This window comes from Arvicanthis niloticus, chromosome X (assembly GCF_011762505.2).
Source record: "Arvicanthis niloticus isolate mArvNil1 chromosome X, mArvNil1.pat.X, whole genome shotgun sequence".
NCBI lineage: Eukaryota > Metazoa > Chordata > Mammalia > Rodentia > Muridae > Arvicanthis > Arvicanthis niloticus.
The window spans coordinates 102,718,455-102,741,853 of record NC_047679.1 but is presented as its reverse complement, the minus strand read 5'-3'; the positions used below and the strand labels follow the sequence as shown (position 1 = coordinate 102,741,853).

At 41.4% G+C, this 23,399-nt stretch overlaps 1 pseudogene; it reads right to left on the bottom strand.

Annotated features, from left to right (window-relative positions):
* Positions 1–6,374: 6,374 nt before the first annotated feature.
* Positions 6,375–7,299, bottom strand: LOC117695117 (large ribosomal subunit protein eL6 pseudogene; annotated as a pseudogene).
* Between the last annotated feature and the right edge of the window lie 16,100 nt (positions 7,300–23,399).

The following is a 23,399-nucleotide window of genomic DNA, read 5'->3' as shown; positions in this document are numbered from 1 at the left end:
CTTTCATTAGGTGGTGTGTCTTTATCACACTCCATTTTATTTTTTGAGACAGGATCTGTCACTGAACCTGGAGCTCATTGAATTGTCAAGAAAGCTCCAGTGAACCTCTCAATCGCTGCCTTCCCAGTGCTAGGGTTACAGACATATACTGCCACTTCTGACTTTTTATGTGGCTGCTAAGGTCTAAACCTAGGTCTTCATGCATGCATAGTAAGAACTTTGCCAACTAAGACATCTGTCCAGTCACTTTGTGAGACAGAGTCTTGTGCAGTACAGGCTGAAGTTGAGCTGTGTAGCTGATACTGACTTTGAACTCTTGGACCTCCTGCCTCTACCTCCTGAGAGCTAAGATTGCAGGTGTGTGCCATCATAACCGGCTTACTAGTGCTTTTGAAGATGTATTTAAAAAAACCCTATCATTTAAACCAAGGGTTTTAAAGCTTTATTTATTCGTTTTAAAATGCTTTAAAGAGCTAGCGAGATGGCCCATCAGTTAAGAGTGTACTTCCACAGGACCTGGGCTCAACTCCTAACCTCCACATCAGGCAGCTTACAAGTGCCAGTACCTTCAGCTGCAGGAGTATCCTCTCTTCTCTTGGAGCAAATACACACAGGCAACACACACACACACGTGTGTGTGTGTTGTGTGTGTGTGTGTGTGCTCGTGCATAAATAAAATAAAAATTTAAGTTTTGTGCTTGTGTGCATGTACGGTGTGTGTGTGCAGTGTATCTGTATGTGATATATGTACATATATGTACGAAGCTATGCATACCTTCGTTCTCGTGAAAGTCAGAGTATCCTCAGGTATCCTCTATCATTTTCTGTGCAATTCTTTTGAAACAGTGTCTCTCTTTGAACCTGGAACTCTTTTGACCAGGCTAGGTAAAGTAAACTTTTCATCTCTGCCCCCACCCCTGCAGCCCTGGAGTGAGAAGCATGCATGAGAGGGGTCTGGGTTTTACATTGGTGCTAGTATACAAACTGAGACCCTGGTGGTTGCTCACCAACCACTGAGACCTCACCCCCGTACTTTTATTCACTCTTGGTCCTCTCACTTGAGAAAATTTTACTCGGCATCAGTTATGCCTGTATATAAAATAGGTCTGTACACATCAAACATTTATTGATAACAAATCATAAAAAAACTATTTTAGGCTTGTTATGATGGCACACAACCTTAATATCAGCACTGGGAGGTAGAGGCAGGTTGATCTCTGTGAGTTTGAGGTCAGATTGGTCTATATAGTGAATTCAAGGTCAGTCAGGGTGATACAGTGAAACCCCAGCTCAAAATAAATAAAAGAAAATTATTTTAAAGAAACTCTTATATACGTGTAATTTTACCATTTATTAAAGATGGAATTAAGATTGCATGCTAACAAAATACTAATTCTTTTTACATAAGAAATTTAATCTTGGCTGAATATTTGATGCTGCAGGACGTGGATAATCTTCAACATTTTTCACAGTTGATCAATACTTTGATTTTATAATTCTCATGCTGTAACTGCCTCCTTGTATAAGTATGTAGTACAAAATGGCAGAAGTGTGTTTAGTGTCATTTCAGAATGTGTTGGAAATTCTCTCCTAATCACAGGCCAAAGTGCATTGAATGTTTTTGTTCTGTTTTGTTTTGTTTTAAATGAAACCCAACAAGTCAGCTGTCCACTAATCCTGAGTTCTGGATCGTGCCACTCAAAGGCAAACAGGTCTTGGCTTTTGGGTGCCAAGGATAAGCTGAAGAAGGCATCCTTTAAATCCAGCACTGTATACCAGTGGCACTCAGAAGGAATAGTACTCAGGAGGGTGTAGGGATTAGGGACTGTTGGGTGGAAATTCATAACCCATTTGTTTACCTCTGTTAAGTCTTATGCCAGTCTATAAATCATTAGTTCTGGGCTTCTTGACTGGCAGGAGAGGGTGTTCCAGGCTGACTGACATGGTCTTAGGATCCCCACATTTAATAGTCTCCCGATATGGAGGGTTATGTCTTCCCTGGCAATCAGGGGCATAGAGAACTGTCAGACCTACAGGCTCAGCCCCTGGTTTGAGCTCAATCCAAATTGGGGTCCAATGTTTAGCTATCTCTTCTCCTTCTGTCTCTGCCCAAACATTGGGGAAGAGCTCCAGCCAAGTAGTAATTTCATCCTCTGAGGTGGGAAGGGGCTAAAACAACTGATATTCTTCTGCTAGAGCAGTGGTCAGGACATGAATAGGCTTCCTCTCTGAATCTAATAGTTTGGCTCCTTATGGGGAGAAATGTAGTTGTGCCCTCATTTTTGTCAACATAAGTCCAAGAGTGGGTATGGACACCCATGTACAACAAGGAATGAGTGGCTTACCCTGCCCACTCTTAAGTCTACTGTTCTTAGGGTAGTCCATGAGTAATGTCCAATTCCTGTTGGCCCTTGGACACAGGATTTTTTTTGAAGAAACTTTACTTTCAGGCTTCAGCAAGACAGAATGTTGAGTTCCATTATATACAAGGAAACAGTGTATTTCCCCTCCACTCTTAGTGTTACCCTGGGCTCTGGGAGGGAATATGAACTCTGTCCCTCCTATTCGTCATCTTCAGTTTGATCCTTTAAGGCCAGGGTTCAAATAGGCTTCTTCCTGGGGCATTCCCTGGCCCAGTGACTCTCTTCCTTACAATAAGCACATTGGTTCGTTCTAAAGTGGGGGGGGGGGCGTTCTCTATCCTTAAGGACCCCTTTTACCTCCTCCTTTGGAAGCCATCTGTTTTAGGCATCTCCTACAGTCTTCTGGTTTGGCTGTGGCTGCCAACAGGATCTTTGCCAGGTCACAAGTCTGTTGCCTCTGCCCTTCATCTGTTTTTCCTCCATTCATTTCTCTGCAGTTTCTCTCCCATTAAACACTTCCTCTGCCACTATCACTAAGTCTCTCAGACTCTTTTCTCCTAACCTCTCAACTCTCTGGAGCTTTCTCTTGATATCTGGTGCTGCCTGGTTAATAAAAGGTAGAGGTACTGCTGCTTTTGCTTCTATTAATTCTGGGTCCATTGAGGGTGTTCATGAACACCCTAAGAAAGCTCGATGGCTCTCATTCTCCCTGACTAGTATCATACACCTTAGGCAGGTTAGTGGCCTTTTTTGCAGCTGCCTTGAGACCTGCCAACAGAGCTTGATAGTAAATCAAGAGTCTTCCCTTCCTTTCAATGGTGTTAAAATCCTGATCTGAGTAGGTTAAGGAAAAGCCAGCATTGATTATTGTTTGGTTATTGATGGGTTCCCTTGTGGAGCCACGAACCAGTTTCCTGGCCTCTATCTGGATTCTCTCCCTCTCTTCTGTGAGGAAGAGAATCTGCAAAAGCTGTTGACAATCATTCTAAGAGGGCTGCGAGAGTTGTGTGAAAAAGGAGGGAGTTCTGAGTTCTCCAGTTACAAAGGTCACTAGTGGCAAAGGGCCAGTAGTGACGAGGTTGGCTTTTTTGGTCATTGACCAGCCCCACTGCACTCAAGTGCAGGACAAAAGACTCCAACTCAGGAGGCAGCCCCTGTCAGCTTCATGTGGTGGGGGAGCCTCTGCCAGTGGTGGGGGAGCTGCCTGTGGTGGCGGCTGCTGTTCCACCTGAGGGGTTGAATAGAGCGGGGGGTGGGGTGGGGGGTGGGGGTAGGTGGGGGTGGGGTGGGAGTGGAAAGATAGCCCCGTCCTTGGAGGACTGGGTGGAGGAATGGTGCAAAAGAAGATGGATGATCCAGTGTCTCTTCCTTTGTATCCTTGAGGTTTTTGGTAGCCAAGTCAAGAACTTCTGTCTGTTGTCTGAGAAGAAAAAAAATAAGGCAAAAGGGTAGGTCCTCTAGGAGGTCTCGCCAAATCATCACCACATAAGGTATTTGGTCCTGGTGGCCAAGTTTGGGTTTGAAAATGATTTTCTCAATCCCTTGCACCAGTCTCAGGTCAAAGGATCCCTCTGGAGGCCAGCCAGTGTTGAAAGCGGGCCATTCTGACCTGCAAACTGTGATTATTTTATCTTTCTTAATAATGACAGAAAGATTCTCTCCCCTTATTTTAACATCCTTAAAGTGGCTAAGGAGCAACTCAGTGGGGTTGAAGGAGCCTGTCCAATGTTAAACGTCAGTCAGAAAGTCGCCCCATAACACCATCTCCCCCAAAGCACCAAACACAAAACACAAAAATTCCTTTCCTCTCTATCACGCAGGAACAAGAAATAACCAGAAGGTGGCGCCCACACACAAGAAGGGAAACTCGTCCCTTCCTCTCAAGAAGGGACAGGAAATAATTAGAATGGTGGACTTGGAACCGAAGCTACCGCAGAGCTGCCCAGGACCCCCACAGCACTGTGCAGACAGGCCACTGCCTTGTATAAATGATCAGAACCGAGGCTACCTCAGAGCACTTGGCCAGCCACGGCCCCAGGGACACCTGTACTTCAGCTGGGGACTCTCAGGCCTCTTAATGAGAAACAGCACACACAGCATAGACAGATACTGAGGAGTTAATTTTTCATATCCCATTTTATCTCCACCCAGAAATTAGGCCACAAACCAGTTGCTAAGGTACTTGCTAATCCGCCTGTCTGAGTTGCTCTGGGGCAGTTGGTTCTCTCCTCCTGGTGAGACCAGCGGGAGGCTAGACAAAGCCTTGGCAGGGAATTGTGCTTCTCTAAGTTGAAGTCTCCTGAGAAAAGAGGAAGGGAACTTATCTCTGCCCTTTGTTCTCAGTACTTGTAAGACTCTCAGAGCCTGTGTTCACATGGTGAAAAAAAGCTCACTGCGAGTCTGCACATAAATTCAGTCATAAATTGAATGAGAGGTTATAACAGAGAAAGCCTTCGTGCATATACACTAGGAGCTTAACCCTCACCATTTGTTACTAGCTTGCTTACAGGGTCATGGAAAAGTTTTAGACTATAACTAAGCCATCCTTGAAGCTTTAACAAACTTAGTTAATATCTTATCTCCTGTTTTTGTACGTGGGGTCCTGTGGTGTACATCTTCTTAATGACCTTCAGTTAATGGTGTCTGTAACCCCTTGAAAATGTGCCCTCAGTTTTAGAAATCTGCTGTTATCTCAGAAGCAATTAAACGGTCCTGTTATAAAAGGGGCTCAAATGTCTCTGTGGTTGTTGCCATTCTGAACTATGGTGACCCTAGCATGCTAGCTGTTTCTACAGAATAAACACTCTTTGTTTTTGCATACTATCTGAAGCTGGGGTCTTCCTTCAGAGGGTAGTGAAAGCTAGTTAGCAGAGAAAATAAACAGCACCGCATGTAGTGGGTTTCCACATCTGCTAGTGGAGGTTCTGTCTGCTCAGTCTCTCCCAGAAATTAACACCAGAGGCACTTCATCCCCATGGGCTCTGGAACATTTCCCAAGCCCCCATGGTTATGGCATACTAGAGTGTCCACTGCAGAGGGATTCCACATCCACTTTAGTCCTTTCTTGCCACGAAATACAGATTTTTAGGCCTCTTCAAGAACAGAATTACAGAATTATTCAGAACAGAATTATTGCGGTACCATTGTGGTACCACACAAACACATAGACAGACATAGGCTACTTAAGCACATGACAGACACTCACAGACTCAGACATTACCAGTATTGATTCCCTTTGGGTTGGGTCCTGGTGGCCTTGGAGTTCCTGGCCAATTCACCAAAATGTTGTGCCACAAAATGTTCATGAACACAAAAGACTACCAAGGAGCTGTTTCTGATGTAATCACATTAGAGTCTCTTTATTACACAGGAGGGTTTGGTGAAGCAGCCCCAAAACTCTCATCAGGACAAGGTTTTATAGAAAATGTAAGCAAGTGAGGGAGTGTCCATTCTAGCAAGCATGTAATTGAATGACTATTGTAAGCTCACTGGTGGGTGCTCAGAAGCAAGACTGTATACAGTCATGAACAGTCTGAAAGTACATCTGAAACAATCAGACTAATCTTTGATTAACTGTTGCTACAAAGTAGCTAGGGAGTAACTGACCAAGGACAAGCCATGGGGTCCTTCCTAATACTTGGGTGCAGCTTGGGTTCAACTTTAGGCAAATTCTCAAGCTTTTTTTTTTTTCTTTTACAATGGAGGCCAGTTCCAAGATGAAGTAGGTTTGGTCTCTCAACAGAAAGTGGTAGCCCTAGCAATGTTTTTTTATTTCAAATTTATTGTATGTGATATTAGTATGTGTCTATAAGCTTTCTTTTATGCAGTGTTTTAAATGGTGTACTTTCACCCTCATTTTTGTTGTTATTGTTTGTTCAAAATTTGTTTCAAACTCACTATGTAGCAAAAATGATCATAAATTTTTGACTCTCCTACTTCCAAGTGTTGGGATTGCAAACAGACATGTAACCCCAGATTTTAAGTATTTCTATACATTTTTCTAATACATACTTTTTTTTTTAACATATGAATCTGTTTAATTAGGTTGTAAGTAATTTAGAACACCAGTTTGTGAGGATACATCCCGTTTGTCAGGGAGAACTGAGATCGCAGGTAGCCCTGGAGCTGAGGAACAGCTTTAATCTTTGGCAAAATCTTTGAGTCCACAGCTTTCTGATCAGCCTTTCGCTGCTCTCTAATCTCGTATTTCTCCTTCTCTGTGTCGAAGATCTCGCCCTCCTGATGCCTGGGCTTGCGCAGCTGCTTCTTCTTGAAGTAAGCGTCAGTCAGGTGTTTGGGGATTTTAACCCCGCTGATATCAACTTTTGTAGAGGTGGCAATGACAAACTTCTGGTGCGTTCTGCGCAGAGGAACTCTGTTGATAGCCAGAGGTCCAGTCACAAGAAGCAAGCCACTGCCCAGCTGCTTCAGGAAAACCTCTCTCTTGCCTCTGTGGCGCCCGGTGAGGATGATCAGGACAGTCCCGGGGGTGATGCTGGAACGCAGCCTCCTCACGTGCTGGCTGAAAGCTTCCGAGGGACGTCTTCCGTAGGATAATACCTAGGCATTTTCCGAAGCTTCACCACCTGGGTACCACCATTCTTGTCCCCACCAACTGTTTTTGTGACAGTAGCAAGGACCTTCTCCTTCTTCTTTTCAACCTTGGTCTTGGCAGCTGAGTATTTCCTTTTGTACAAGGCCTTTCTGGAATACATAGCTGATCGGGAGTACCTGCCAATTCCTCTAACCAGGACAGGGTTCTGGCTGCAATGGGGCTTCGCCTTCTTGAGTTTTTTACCCTTAGGTTTACCCTTTTTAGCTGCAGCGGCGGCACGAGGACCGGAGGCAGCAGCCTTCTTGGCCACAGGTTTCTTCTCCTTTTTATCGGGCTTCTCCGCTTTTTCACCCGCCGTCTTGCAAGACGGGAAAGAGGACTAAGGCCTAATACATACATTCTTATTGAAGCATGCAACTGTGTTTGTACCTGCACATGTATGACTGAATGTAGTCTAACAACCAGTTTTTAATTAATGCATTTAGTAAAATTAGTTAATATAATTTGGTGCAGATTGTTATTTTTAATGTACTATTTATCTGTTTATGTCACCTGTTTTGTGTTTACTGTCTTCTGTCTAGTCTTGGATGGTTAAGTTTTTAAAATTATTTCTGGAATAGGGGCTGAGTAGATCAATGGTACAGATTTTTCTTAGCTTGTATGAGGTTTAATTCCTGAGAGATAAAGAAATTTATTCCCTACTATAACTCAGTAACATACATTGTTTAATAACTTTGGGAGGATTGTTGTGGAACATGCCTTTAATCTCAGCATTCACAAGGCAGAGGCAGATAGAGCTCTGTGAGTTCAAAGCCAATATGGTCTACATAGCCAGTCCCAGGACAACCACTGCCAGAGCCACACAAAGAAACCTTCTCTTCAAAAAAAATTTTTTTTTACTAGTTGTCATAGCACACTGATATCTGAAGAGGAAAAGGCAGGAAGCTCACAAGATCAAGACCAGCCTAAGTTACACAATTTTAGGCATGGTAGCATACTACCTTAATCCCAGCACTAAGAAGGAAGAAACAGAGTTCTGTGGGTTCAACACCACTGTGGTGAGTTCCAGGCAGTCAGGGCTACATAGTGAGGCTCTTTCTCAAAAACAGATTGTTTAACAGTTTCATAAATTTACATGATGAATTTTGGTTTTCTTCACTCCATGTCAGTCTATAAACATGGTCAAGAATACTGGTGGGGGTGGGGGTAGGCGGGAAGACCTAGCACCATTGTTTTACTTAATTATCAGTGTCTCTTTCAAACCCACATAGTTACCACTTTCTTTGTTCTTTATTCTTGCTTGAATCTGAGCTTCCACTTGGGATTATCTTCCTCCAGCCTAGAGGAAGAGTTGGAGTAAGGAGAGGAGAAGATGAAGGAGAGGAGAAGCTAGGTGATGAGAGAGAGAAAGAGAGGGGCGCATGAAGGCAGATGTTCATGTGTCTCCACCAGTCAAAGATAGTTTATATATCTAGGTTAGGTATTGGGTTACACTTCTGATTGAGCATTACCAAACTTATAAAGCCTTTGATTAACATTAAAAAAATTGTATAAAAGCAAAAAGGAAAAGGGGGCATGGGATGGGGGTTTTCTAGGGAGGGGAAAATGGGGAAAGGTGATGGCATCTGAAATGTAAATAAAATATCCAATTAAAAAAATAAAACTTGGGGCTGGTGAGATGGCTCAGTGGTTAAGAGTACTGACTGTGCTCTTCCAGAGGTCATGAGTTCAAATCCCAGCAACCACATGGTGGCTCACAACCATCCATAATGAGATCTGATGCCCTCATATGGGTGTATGAAGACACCTACAGTGTACTTACACAAAATAAATAAATAAATTCTAAAAAAAATAAAAAAATAAAACTTTATTCACTGACTGATAGCAGATGCTGTCATGTGAAACTATTTTATTCTCTTTATTCAAATATATTTTAGTGGCATACAATTGTAGGTGGACAGTCACTTCCTTATAATGTATTTTTCTTTTCTTTTCTCTTATTTGGTAAGGTCTCACTATTGTGAACCAAAGTTCCCAGAAAAAAAAAAAGTCATGTTCCTACCAGATGGAGACCACCACAGAAAAACACAATCAAATGAAGAGTTGTGGAACCCAATCCTACAGAATACATCTACAAAAACACTCTCATGCCAAAGGCCCAGGGAACATTTCTGAAGAGGAGAACAGAAAGATTATAAGAGCCAGAGGATCAGGGAGTGTGCTATGAGATTGTGCCTAGTAACATCAGATACTATACCTGCAACGCGCTACCTCGCCGATAAGGAGAACGCTACACTCAGGATTCTTCTGACAGCATTTATTGAACAGCTCTTCAAGATGGAGAAAAGGGGAAGGACTCCGAGCTCAGAAAGCCCGCTGCTTAAATAGAGCTTTGGGAGACGTGCAGATCCCTCATTGGCTCAAATCTTTCATCCAATTGTCATACTCGGTTTTCGCGCCATGCGCAGGCGCATTCTCAAGTAAAGCTTCCGTGAAGAACCAGGAAGCAGAAGCCTGCACCATCTTTTAATGGCAAATGCGGCTCCTCACATCTCCCCCTTCCTTATTAAACTGCAACAACAATCGAGGGCTGTTAGGTTGCCGATCTAGCCCACCGTTCTACCGATAGGCATTCAAGGCAGTTAAACAGTACGAGACCCTCCACACCTTTTATCCCGTGCAATGGGAACCTGAGCCCGAGGAAGTGTGGAGGACCACCACTAGGATACCTGGTGCAATGGGAACACGAGCCCTCAGGATATCCTGTTAAGTGATGGTGTCTCATTGTTTAAGCAGATTCAACCAGGCTTGAGGGGATGTTCCCTGCTCCACGGCAAGCAATGCTTGCGTGATCACCACCTTATCCTTTTGATGTTGTTGTTTGAATTTGCAGAGCAACCAGAGGGTAAGCAGCACTCCCCCAAAGATCATGCAGCCAAATAACCCTACCCCCACCCATTCCTTACTGCCGGAGTAAAAATTTCATATTGAATGGAGGTATTTATATACACAAGCAGGAGAACACAGGTGAAAACACTTTACCACGTGCACCATACAGCTGAGGTCACTAAACAGCAAAACAAACTATGTGGGATAAACAATATATTTATCAGAGTGTGCTTCAGCTGTTATAGGCTTTTGACAACCAAGTCTTTCATCAGGGTATATGGTTCCAGATGGCTGCAAAGTTGATCTAGCCGCTTTTATCTGTTGCCAAAGCCATCAGTTTGTTGAACAGCATGAACCCGAGAGACAAAAGACTTAATATCTAAACTGTTGATATAAAAGCAACACTCTTTAAGGCAACACACAACTTCCCCTATTGGAGAAGTGAAAGGTCTAAGCCTTGTACCCACAAATTTATACCAATGAAATCCTTGAATTTTGCATCAGCTTAGTAACCATTATACAGATAAAGACAGCCTAATATTAACCACCTCAGTCCCCAAGTCCAGGGAATTGGGGTGCCGACTCCTCATTAACTTCTTCAAGCTGAACATGGGCATTGACTTTTAGAAGAGGAATGAGGGGAAGGGTAAATTGATAAGCATCTGAAGTCTGTCTTAACTGCATCCAGCTGGAAGTCCAGGGCATCAGTGAACATGCAGGTGATAAGATTTATTCTCCAAAGCTGTGTATTCTGCAATATACAAATCTCAAACAAGTTTTAGTATCTAGATAATTATTTTGATTCTCTGAAATCTAGTGTTCTGGAGGCCTACCTCTGTCATGTCTGATCCATATAATTCTGGAAGACATAACTACTACCTTAATGACCTCTTCAGAAAACTCACAGAAAAACCTTTTTTTCCAAATTAACCTTTCCTTAAGCCAGTAACCAGAAAAACCTTTACATTGAGTTTTTATCCAGAAAAATATTATACAACTCAGAATCACACCCATTTTGAAAGTTAAATCAATTAACATTATCATTCTGCTTAGCTCTGTCTAGAGCAGCCTTCTATTTATTCCTCGAGTCTTTAAAGCCTTTTTCATCTGTTTTTACTCACTTATTTCTTGCTCCATTTTTGTTACTATGTAATCACCTTTGTTTCACTTCTGAATTCAGCCAGCTCCGTCAGTCGACTGGTTCTCCAGCGCAGGGTGTCTTCCACTGTATCCCGCTTACTGGAGTTCAAACGTTGAGACTCTGTCCAAATTAGCCTTTCCTTCTTAGTTTTCTTCTCTATCCTAGTTTTCTTTTCTATTTTATTAGCGCTCTCTCCCTTTTCTGCTTCTGATAGGCTATCTTGTTGTTAAGCCAAACAAGATCCACCATACCTTGTAGAAAAGCGTCTAGACTCTCCACGCCATCAGTTCTGAATCCTCTGCGAGCCAACAGGGTCCTTCGTGACTGGTCAAAAACTCCGAGACATTCGGTTTTATCCCGGGTTTCGGCACCACTTGCAACGTGCTACCTCGCCGATAAGGAGAACGCCACACTCAGGATTCTTCTGACAGCATTTATTGAACAGCTCTTCAAGATGGAGAAAAGGGGAAGGACTCCGAGCTCAGAAAGCCCGCTGCTTAAATAGAGCTTTGGGAGACATGCAGATCCCTCATTGGCTCAAATCTTTCATCCAATTGTCATACTCGGTTTTCGCGCCATGCGCAGGCGCATTCTCAAGTAAAGCTTCCGTGAAGAACCAGGAAGCAGAAGCCTGCGCCATCTTATAATGGCAAATGCGGCTCCTCACAATACCCATAAAGTCTCCCCAACATGACAGCCTAAACATGTGCTGAACAAGGACCACACAAATGAACATGTCAAACTGAATGGAGTCCACAAAGCCTCAACCCTACAGAAAGATCTGCAGGCAACTGAACAAAATCGGGAGTTGGAGAAGTGACTCTCCCCAGGGAAGAGCAAAGCAATTGGTTGTCCAGTGCCAAATGGTCAACCTTGAAAACATATATACAAGTAACATTATATCAACTCAACAGGTCATATTTGGGACTATATATTTATATACAAATACATGTATGTATGTAATAACAGATGATCAATAATAATGATGATCAAGAAGCCATGAATTTGAAGGGGAATAGGGAGGGGTATAAGGGAGGATTTGGAGGGAGGAAGGGAAGGCAGATATGTAATTAAAATACAATCTCAATATCCACTTGCCTTTGCCTTTCAAGTACACCATTATGGCAAGCATGATGATAATTTAAAGAATCAACATTTGTTGATATTAATTTTCTCCATTTGTTTTCTTTTTATCAATGGTGGTATCAAACACAATTTCTGTTCTTTATGTTTATTACATCTATCTGTTGTTTAATGATGTTATTATGTTTTAAGAGATTCATCAATAGGTGATTTTATTGTTGTGAGAACATTATAAAATGTATTCACACAAACTAAGATGACTACAATGTTATTAAATGTATTATTTTATGGTACTATCATATATATGTTCATAATAAAGTGAAACATTATTCACCTGTTTAAAAAAAACAAAAAATACAATCTCAAAAATAACAAAAAAGCTATGCTTGTATTAAACATTCTATAAGGATAATTGAGAATGAGAATATTACAGGTTGAGAATCAAAATGATCTTGGACTATTTTAGCCCCCTAAATAGCCATTTATTGCCTACCTATGTGTGTGACCTAATTTATTTTTGACTAGTACATATAAACACATTACACAAACTCTCTAGCTTCCAGTAACTCAAAGGCTAAGAATTCCACCAGATAATATCTTCAGCCTATTACAAATTGCCCTGTTTTGCTGTAACTGGACTAATTTATTTCCTTTGAACTGTGAACTGTATTTTTGCATCAGGGTTTTATAGTCCTAATGGTCCTGGAACTCGCCCAGGCGGGTTCAGACTTTCAGACTTGCACTGGCCTTATTACCCCTGTTCCCCTAGTGTTGGAATTATAGGTCTGCATCACTGTATTCTCTCTCTCTCTCTCTCTCTCTCTCTCTCTCTCTCTCTCTCTCTCTCTCTCTCTCTGTGTGTGTGTGTGTGTGTGTGTGTTTGAGTGTTTGGCTTGGTCTATTCAATTGCCTGCTCATCTACCTGTTGTCAGGACCTGAACCTACTCTCTGGTCTGCCACTTCACAGCTGGACTCGACTCTGCTATGGACCACAGTAGCAGCTCCTTCTAGATTCTATTAACCTATCATCAGTGCACTGCTGAACCCCTGGAATATTGCTACAACCTCTTTAACTTGTATTCATGTTGTAAACATATATATTCATGTATCAGAAATATCTACTATTTAAAATATGATATAGGAGTTAATGCTTATTACTCTCTTAAAATTATTTTTAAAATTTGTGTGTGTGTGTGAATACACACATGTGAGTTCACATGTCTGTGGTTACTAAAGGAGTTGTATCCACTGGAGTTAGAAATGTAGGAGGTGTGAGCCACCAGATGTGAATGGTAAGAATTGGACTCTGGTCCTCCGGAAGAATGATGCATGCTCTTAGAGCTATCTCTTCGGCCCCTTACTTATGTATCATTTATTTACTAATTAAGATTAGAATAAAAGTACCTGTCTCAGAGAAATTACTAAAGAAAGCAGGATTACCTGGCAAATTGTCATTGGAACTGCTGAATTATTAGTGAATTTATTGTTATTCAGTAAATTCTGACATCATAGAAAGACACAGTTCTGTCCCCTATATTTCTGATATAGTGCTCTCATAACAAATGCCTTGAGTTTGGTAAGTGCCTCCTTCTGTATAGACAGGTTCCATTCACAGCTCTGTGTTCTGTCCACAAGCTGTTGTTGCCAGTAAACTGATCATATTTTGATGTGTTTTTTTGTTTGTTTGTTTGTTTTTGCTTTGTTTTTGAGACAGGGTTTCTCTGTATAGCCCTGGCTGTCCTAGAACTCAGCTCTGTAGACCACACTAGCCTCAAACTCAAAGAGAGATCTGCCTGCTTCTGCTGGGACTAAAGGCATGCACCCCCACCACCACTGCAGGGCAAGTGAGCATCATCTTATCAAACAATAAATCAAACATTTCATCCCTCTGTTTGTCCCTCCCCCACCCCTGTGGCTTTTGAACCCAATCAAAATTAATTTTGTGGCCATCAAAGACTTACATAACTGATTCCCTGGTTACAATTTAGATCTTATCACAAAGACTGCAGTCAGCTAGCTGTTGGCTATTCCTCAAATGGGTCAAGTATGCTTGTGCCTCAGGGCTTCCCTCTTGCCAGCTTGCAAAGTTCTTTACTAAGATACTTTCAAGCTGGTTTGTCCAACTCCACGTTTCAGCTCAAATCTCACCTGTCATCAGAAGGGCTTTCCTGACCACCTTATGTAAAGTAGCATATATCCCTTTATTCCTGTAAAATCTTTTTCATTTATAATAAAAGGTGTGTTCCATTATGACATTTTTGTAATTATATACATTGAAATGTGCACATATTAGCCCCTCTACTGCCCTCCCCACCTGTTACTGCTTCCCTGACTTTATGTAAACAGTTCTCCTGCTTCTCTCTCTCTTTCTCTCTCTCTCTCTCTCTCTCTCTCTCTCTCTCTCTCTCACACACACACAGAGATTAAATCTAATTTCTTCATATGACAGAAAATACTCAACATTTTGATTTTGATTTCTTTCCCCAGTGAACAATATCAAAACAATACAAAACAAACAACCTCTCCCCACCACACACAGCTCTCACTTCAAAAGCACAGAGAGACAGTTTATTCTAGAGCCTGATAAAAGTGACCATGTCCCAGAAAACTTTTGGAGTATTGGACCTAACTTTTGGATCTAAAATGTTTCTCAAACGCTTCCATTTTAAAAGCTTCTCACCCAACTTGTTGCTATTGGGAAGTGGTAAAACACCATAAGAGTTTGTGCTTAGAGGTCATTGAGAATGTGCCCATCAATAGGATATAAGGACCCATCCCTTTTCCTCCCTTTTCACTCTCTATCGCTCCTGAGCTCTGTAGCTTCCTCTCCCATATGTTCCTTGCCACAGGCACATAAACAATGGAACCAAATTTACCACGGACTGAAACCTCCAATGTCAGTGTGCACTCTGCAATCCTAGCCTTGGGGAGTATCAGAAGCTCAAGGCCAGTAGTAAATTCAAGATCAGGCCAGACTATAGGAGACCCTGTCTCAAAAAGCCAAACCAAAACCAAATGAATCCAAAACTATGGACCAATATAAACCGTTCTGCTTTCTCCGTTTTCCTCTATGGGATCCTAGACAAGTGCCACTTAAAGGTAGTTATCTGAGGCATTTGTGACATTAGTGAAAAACCAACTAACATAAAAATAAAATTCAATGAAGAAGGGACAGAGTACAGCATCTGTATAAAGGAAAGGAAAGTTAATTCAAAGCAACATTCAAGGACCAACTTTTGCAAAGATGTTATCCTCAAATAGATTTATAAAGTTATTGAAATTCTTGTTTTAAAACTTCCAATCTACTTGTTTGTGTAGTCTGAATGATTTTAATGTTTTATCTAAGTTAATATATGTATCTAGAAAGTTAATGAAAACAAATTTAATACAGGGAAGAGTAGGGGCTAGAGTCAGAACTCAGTAAACTGCTTGCAAGCATGTAGAGCTGAGTTTGATTCCCAGCCCTCAGGCATGGTTACAAATGTTTGTAATCAGTATTGGAAAAGCATAGGCAAAGGGATTTCCAATGAAAGATCCTGCCTCAAAAAATGAAGTGGGTGTTTTCAGTTGCTGACACCAGGGTTGACATCTGGCTTCCACACACAAGTGCATACTTATGCACCCTCTCACATACACAAAGTAAGTCTACTTCTACTATACTTTAAAACAAACTGCAAGTAAGTAGAAATTTTAATCATACCGTTCAATTAATTTATAATAAAAGAAATAAACTTAATACATATGATAATTTAGACGTTGGTAAAGGTAGCATTCTGAAACCAATAGTGAAAGTATCAACTTATCCAATAAAATTGCCTGGTATTTTGGAAAAATAGGGATGCTTTTCTATCTCGTTTCTTACTCAAGAATAAATTCAAACATCCTGAGGATTTAATTAATGGAAACTTAAAAGTATTATAAGAAGGAAAAGAGTAGTGTGGCTTTTGTAAACATAACACAAAGCCCAAAACTCGAAAGGCAAAACACACAAATTCAACGGCACCCAAGGGAAAAGTAAACCTACACAAAGTAAAATGTTAGAGATAAAAGTAAAAAAAAAATGGACATAAATACTTGCAGTACAGATGATAGAAAAAAAAAACATTTGTCTAAGGAAAAAAAAAAAAACTTACGAACCAATAACCAACCAATTACCAAAATGGATACAAGATAAACATATGTTAGCTAATAACTGAAAGACACTCAACACTACTAATAACTAATGACATGAAAAGCAAAACACTTCATTTGAGCTATTGGATTGGCAAAGATTCAAATTATTGTCAGATCTGTCCTTTGGTGGATCAAACTGTGAATGTATACATCATCTGGGCAATCAAGGCCTCTCTCTTATATGTTTAGTATTTTGTGGCCTTAAAGGCCTTCTGAGGTTACTTGGTATCTAGAAAGTTTACTTGTATCTAGAACCAGGAGAAGTGGTATCATCCAAGAGAAGGTGATACAATGTGGCTGCCTAAGAAAAGTTATGTCCACAATTGCATCCTGGTTTAGTATAGGGTTACAGAACTTCCTAGCTGACGATTCCTCATGCAATGTTAAATTCTGGTATGAATGTAAGTTATGATTCTATTAAAATTGGTTCCTAGTAAACTAAGTAATACTATAATGGTGGCTTTGGATTCAATAGGTACCTTTTGCTTGGTTCAGAGAAAACTGGTATAGTGCTTTCACTGGTGCTGTTAATTATAGATCTCAAGGGGACTACGAATTGGTTTAACTTTTTGATAGACAAAGGAGTGGAGGTGTTGTTTCACCTGTTTGCTAGCTTTTTTCTAGCTGATGAAGGTAGTATTTGTATGGCATTTGTATAGTTAATAGATAGTGTGGAGGCTGGATAGATGCCTCAATGGGCAAGAGTACTCGCTGCACTAGTATAAGGACCTGAGTCTGTTTCTCTAGTCCCAACAATAAAACAAAGACAAGCAAACAAACAAACAAACAAACAAAAAACAGGAATAGTCATGAATGCCTGTAATCCCAGTTTTTTCAGAAACAGGATGTTCATCAGATCTTGCTGGCTGCTGGCCTAGGTCTAAACTCAGCAAGAGACTGTGTCTTAAAGGAATACAGCATACAGTGATAAGACAGTGATAGTCTCCTATGGCTTCCACACACATCCTCCATGCATGTACACCACATACACATGTAAAAGTAATGGTTATTCTCCTGTATATTGTCTCAGAGGCTTACTGCCTCAGTCTGCTAACCTGGGCTTAGTCTTGAAAGCCTCTAGCCTCAGTACAATCTTATCTAGGCCTAGAATGTTTTCAGCCTCTGAATTCAGACTTACAGCTGAATAAGCTCACCCTTCCTAGTTCATTTTGAGCTCTAGCTGCTTCAATTCAGCTGTTCTGGCTCAAACTCCTCTCCTAGTTGACTGATTCACTCTAGATTTTCTTGACCTCTCTTGAATTGCTCTGTTTGGCCTCAAACTAACTCTGGAAATCTGATCTAATCTTTTGGTTCATTCTCATTCTCTGGCTCATTGTGTCTTCACCTGTGTCTAGCTAGTTCTCTCTCTGTAACCTGTCTCTACCTGTCTGTACAACTGTCCTGGTAAAATTACTCTCTCTCTCTCTCTCTCTCTCTCTCTCTCTCTCTCTCTCTCTTCTCTCTCTCTCTCTCTCTCTCTCTCTCTCTCTCTCTCTCTCTCTCCCTCCCTCTCTCCCTCCCTCCCTCCTCTACTCTCTTAAGTAGCTTCCCTTTCCTCTTGGGCATATCCTAGTCTGTCAAATCTTTCTCTGATTCATCATTTTGTCTGCTTCTCAATGAGATATCACTTTCAAACATGGGTGCTTCCTTTTTCAAACTAACTTTGCCTTCACTGTTTTGGATTAAAGGTGTGTACTAAAGGCAAGTCTTTATTCCAGCCAGAGGGGTTAAAGAAAGGCTTTTTTTTTTTTTTCAGTAAATAGCACAACTTCAGGGTTCACCATGTGATCAAATATTCTCTCTCTCTCTCTCTCTCTCTCTCTCTCTCTCTCTCTCTCTCACACATTGAGGTGGGAGTCTGGATTGTCTTAACTCAGTGTTTAAGAAAACTTGGAGCTCTTACAGAGAACCAGAATTTGGTTCCCAAAACCATGTGGGAGGCTCCCAACCACCTGTAACTTCAGGTTCAAAGCAGCTGATGTCCTGTTCTGCCCACATGCATCCACACAGGCACAGACACAGACACAGACACAGACACAGACACAGACACAGACACATAAACAAAGATAAAACCAATCTTTTAAAAAATGTTGGCTCTGGTTTATTGCAGTGTATTCTGAACTTAGTAGCCTACCATCTGGAACCCATCCCAGTTCTTACTACAGATTCCATGAATGATTGCACACCCGCTCCTGACTCTTTCTTCATGCCCTTACCTGTCTGACCCCAATCTTTCAGACTGCCAGTCTTGCTTTAGGGAATTCAGGTTAGTCATTAAGATGTTGATCATTTCCAAGTCTCAGAAAACAGAAGGCTTAGATTTTCCTGCATTCTTCATATTTTAAAATTAACACTGAAGCAAGGTCTCTATAGTATTTAAAGTAAAGGAAAAACAGGGGTTTTATCCTCAAATTTGATAAGAAGATAGCTTGAACACATTGCCCACACATCCTCATACTGCCTGTCTTTGAGTGATGCCACAGCCAAAATAAATGATGGAGCCTGTAAGGTGTATCTAAAGCTGCACTTTATAGGATGGGATACAGATCTGAGATCCAGCCAATGACTGTGTGTAGCCATGATGTCAGCTCATGACAAATTCTGCTTTGTGTGAGACACTTAGGCAATCTTTACTCTGAGATTCTTCACTCAAATGGCCAAACTCTCAAGTTTGCTTAGTGCTTGGAGAAAGCCCTGGGATGCTATAGAGAATACAGCATATCTGTTGACACCTAGGATAATGGTAGTCATTCTGTGGTTCTTCAAGAAAATTCTCCTTTGTATGGAATATAGACCCACTTACCAGATTTCCTGAGGTCCTGGGGTGCCTGTCTGATTCTGATAAATATTATGGGCCTTAAAGGATACTCTTTGGCTGGCCAAAGTGGTTTTCAGCTGCTCTGATTTGAAGAGATTGTCACTTAAGCTCTGAGGAACCAAAGGCAAAGACAATTGCTTCTTATGTTTTAGCAGAGGGATAATGGATTTTCGTCAAAGCTGTGAACTAATGCTGTTAAGTCTTCTACTATTTACTGGCTAATCACTGCATATGGGACCCTAATAATCTGACACACCTGCAAGAAGTCCAAGTCATGACCCAGCAGAGGGAAATGACTCATTCCAGATGTATCAACTAGATAAAGGAAGACTAATTTAAACAACAGGAAAAGTGGCTTCTATTGATGTAGCACTACTGGATGAGGCAGAGTAAAATATTAACTGATTAAACAAGTTAATATTTGTAAAACATTTTTAAAAAGAGCCTGGAACATAGCATGTGTGTATTTGTATGTGTCACATACAAACCTGTCACTTGAAATAACAGAAAAGTCATATGATCTCTCAAGGATGTGTCCTTAGAACACACACACACACACACACACACACACACACGTGATACCAGAGAACTAGGAAACATTTTAGTATTTAAAAATTCTGCATACTAATACAAAGCTGGGCCAGAGAGATGGCTCACTAATTGAGAGTGCATTCCTCTAGCAAAAAACCACAAGTTCACGTCAGTTCCCAGCACCTAGTTCACCTCCTAGCACACTTGTTGGGTGGCTCACAACTGCTTGTAACTCCAACACACACACACACACACACACACACACACACACACACACACACACATGTAAAAACTACGGGAACTGGAACTAGAGAGATAGTTCAGTGATTAAGAGCACTGACTGATCTTCCAGATGCAGTTCCCAGCATCCATATGATACCTAACAAACATCTGGTGCTAAGAACTGGTGTTAAGATAACACCAGTCTTAGAGGATACAAGTCCCTCTCCTGGCCTCTGTGGGCACTAGGCATGCATATGGCATACAGACATTACATGCAGGCAAAAGACTCATATACATAAAAAAATTTAAAATATTTAAAAATAAAAAATACATAAGCTGAAGAGGAAAGGGATTATGTGTAGTTCAGAAACAATTCAATAATCTGGAAGATCAAATAAGAGAAATATCATTTAGCAGATCTTTCAAAGAGGTAGAAATCATGAGGGATTAAAAGAATAGAGAACAGATTCAAGAGACTTGTCATGGAAAACATTACGAGTCCAGAAGAGCAAAGCAGGAGTAAGGAAGAGAGCTAACTATTTAATTCATTAACAACAGAAGAAAGTTTCCCTGAGTTGAACAGAGATCTGAGTTTACCAGCTGAAGGTGTTCACTGAATCTCATGAATTATAGTGAAAAAAAAACCCCACAAAAACCAAAAGACATACAATATGCTATGTAGCTGTGTATGATGGCCTTGAACTTCTAACTCTTTTGCTTCTATCATCCTAGTTCTGGGATTCTGTGGTGTCTGAACACCACACCCAGTTTCTATGGTGCTGGGTATTGAACTCACAGCTAGGCAAGCACTTTACCAACTGAGCTATTGTCCCAGCACTGCTGAATGCTTTTGATGTACAGTTTGGGAGACTCAGCTTGTAGAGAACTGGAAAGTATGAGACTGGCCTAAAAGCATTCAAGTTCGTGTAATAGCCCATTACTGCAAATGCTTTTATCCTTAAAAACAATTTTTAAAGCATGCAAACTCTGGAATCTGTTAAGAGCACGTAAACCACAACTTATCAAAATAAAAGACAAACAGGTAATTAATGAAAGATAAAACTGAAATAAGCCGAAGAGAAAATCCATCACTGGTTGGCTTCTCTGGGAAATACATTGAGGGGTTAAGGGCACAGAACGGCTTTAGAGGAATAGCCTGTAAAAACAGGGGCAGGGCATCTGGTGAGAGTGCAGCATGTGCTTGCACGGGTCAGCTGCCTCATCAGGGAATTGGGGATCCATTACTGCTCCTCAGATGAGCTGTGCACTGAACAGAAAATGTCAGACCCCAGCACCTCCTCTCATTTCTTCTTTTGCCTTGAGCATCGTGAGAGGATGACCTCAGCTCAAAACACTGAGGTGGGCCCTGGAGGAACTAACAGCTGCTTGCACTCTGTCCAATGGGATAGTGAGACTCCTTTGAAATACACACACACACACACACACACACACACACACACACACACACCACCACCACCACCACCAGAAGTCCCAAAGCAAAAGCTACATTTAAAAAGGTAAATTCAGCCTACTAAAACATCTACCTTTTTTGTCTATATGCAATTTGTAAAATGGTTTTACAAGTGGAATATATGTGCATGAATCTGCAGAGTGAATATTTCAGATCTATCAAATGATATATTAAGCAAAACCAAGTAATATTCAGAGGGCTGCCTTACCAGCATGAGGCCTTTAAATGAAACTATTTTGATGCCAACCTTCCTTGCATTGTCTCTAAACAAGGTAGGCAATTGTGACAAAATGAAGTCTTAAAGGGGCTACTTTTTTTTTTTTTTAAATAAAAAACCTGTGCTATTAGATTGAGGTCTACCAGAATTAAAGGCAGTATTTTGGTTTTTTTTAGCTTTTCATTTTGGGAGTTTTTTGATTTTCTGAAACAGCGCCTCACTATGTAGCCCTGTAGATCAGGCTGGCTTCAGACTTACAGATTAGCTGTCTGTCTCTGCCTCCTGAGTGCTGGGATTAAAGGCGTGCACCACCACTAATGGCAAGGGGCCAAGGGTAGTATCTTAATATGTGCCAGGAAAGCAGAGGTAAGGTTACTCTGTGTGGGTGGTAGGGAGAAGAGAAATAGGGAGAGGCACCAAAGAACCGGAATATATATATGAAAATACCGTAATAAACCCCACTGTTTTGTATGCTAATTGAAAACAGAACAGTATTTAGGGAGGGATGGGCTGAGCTAAACCCATGAACAGAATCTGACTACAGGTAATGGCACTCCTGAGAATCGAGAGCCTCGGGAGGCCCAGAGAGCTCCAGCTGCTCAGCTCACTGAACAATCCTGACTATTTCAACATTGACTTGACTGGGTCTAAATCAAACAGAGAAAGTTCACAGATGTCCCCATGTTCTGGACCTCTATGACAATGAAACCAGCTAGCTTAGTGGGTTCCTTTTTTAAAGATTTATTTATCTATTTTATGCATATGTGTGCTCTATTTGCATGTATACTTGCATGACAGAAGAGGGCATCAGATACCATTATAGGTGTTCTTTAAATTAATGTTTTATTGGATATTTTATTTACATTTCAGATGTTATTTCCTTTCCCCATTTCCCCCTCCACTCAGAAACCCTTTATCTCATCCCCCCTCCTCCTGCTTCTATGAGGATGTGCCCCCCCCCCGCCACGCACCCACTCCCACCTCCCCACCCTCGAATTCCACCACAACGGGACGTCCAGACTTCATGGGACCAAGGATCTCCTCTCCCATCTATGCCCGACAAGGCCATCCTCCCCTATATATACAGCTGGAGCCATGGGTCCCTCCCTATGTGTTCCCAGGCTGGTGGTTTAGACCTTGGGGAGCTCTGGTTGGTTGGTATTGTTGCTCTCCCCATGGGGCCACAAACCCTCTCAACTCCTTCAGTCTTCTCTCTAACTCCTCCATGGAAATTGTACTTAGAACCTCTGGAGGAGCATCCAGAGCTTTTAACCACTAACCCACTTCTCCAGCTTTCTCATTCAGTCAAAGAATCAAAGCAATAGCTCAGAGCAAAGTGAAAGTGAAGTTAATTAGCAAAGACTCTTCAAATATAAAGGGCCCCAGAGCTTGGAATCTACTGACTCTAGAGGACACTGGGATTTTATTTTGGGTTCAAGTACCCATGGCCTGGTGACTTTTCTACTGTATGACTGGACCTATAGTATTCAAACATCTTATCGATTAAAGGGATTGGGTCACTGTTTGTGTTCATGAGCAGAGAATGAACAATTGCAAGAGGACTCCCTGCCTTGGTGCATGAGCACAGAAGTAGCTTCAAGATGGTCCTTTGCCTTGGTGCACAGGTATGGAAACAATTGTTGGTTGGTTGGTTGATTGGTTGGAAAAAGGATCCCCAGTCTTCTCCTTCTTTTGCTATGTAATGAGAATAAATAAACGTGCTGTGAGTGAGGGAGGAATGAGATTTACTGCTAGAAGGGAAGACTCAGAAAGGTCACTAAGTTCCCCTTCTCTCACGTAGGGATCCATGGTCTCAACAGCATTTAATAACACCCATTGGGATGTAGTCATTTATTATTCTGTAGTGTTTTTCCAAGTAATCAATGAAATATATGTAGTCCCACTGTTCTGTAGTACTCTGACATACCTTATCTAT